Here is a 630-nt window from a genome sequence, read left to right as displayed (position 1 = left end):
ATAGTTTTAGAACAAATTCCGCTGTCAAAGTTAGAAACGCTATGCCCCACCTGGGATTCTACTTTCCTCAGCCACTTTCCATGATCGTAAACAATTGTAAAACAATTTCTTCAATTTTTTTTTCTAGGCCCCATTCGTAACAATATTTCTCTCGCCCAATATCGATACTGTTATCGATCAATGTAGGGAATAAATAGCTTCAAAGCAAAACCATTGGATATGAGACATGGAAACAAGTGCATCCTAAACGCACTCTACACCAACTCAAAATTTCTTCCTAATCATGGTTATAACAAATTTAGTACAAGTCCAGCGATTAATTTTATAAGAATTTGCAGATAATGTCTTTAACATACGTTTCCTAAAAAATTTGTTAACTTAATATAAAACCGTAAAGTTTATAAAACAATAATGATTTTTATGAAGAAATAATCGATTTTTCTCTGACTAGAATCTATTTGGTAGTTTACCTATTGATGGCATACAATACTTTGCTATGCATTGCTACCTTATTCAAGGCTCATTGCCGAATAAAGTAAACCATCACAAAAGATCTTTTTAAGGTTTTTTTTTGTTGTCATTTGTACTCAAGGCATAAACTTGTAAGTAAAAAAAATTTATATGCATTTC

Source organism: Glossina fuscipes, unplaced genomic scaffold (genome assembly GCF_014805625.2).
Source record: "Glossina fuscipes isolate IAEA_lab_2018 unplaced genomic scaffold, Yale_Gfus_2 88, whole genome shotgun sequence".
NCBI classification, from domain to species: Eukaryota; Metazoa; Arthropoda; class Insecta; order Diptera; family Glossinidae; genus Glossina; species Glossina fuscipes.
This window is presented reverse-complemented; position numbering follows the sequence as displayed.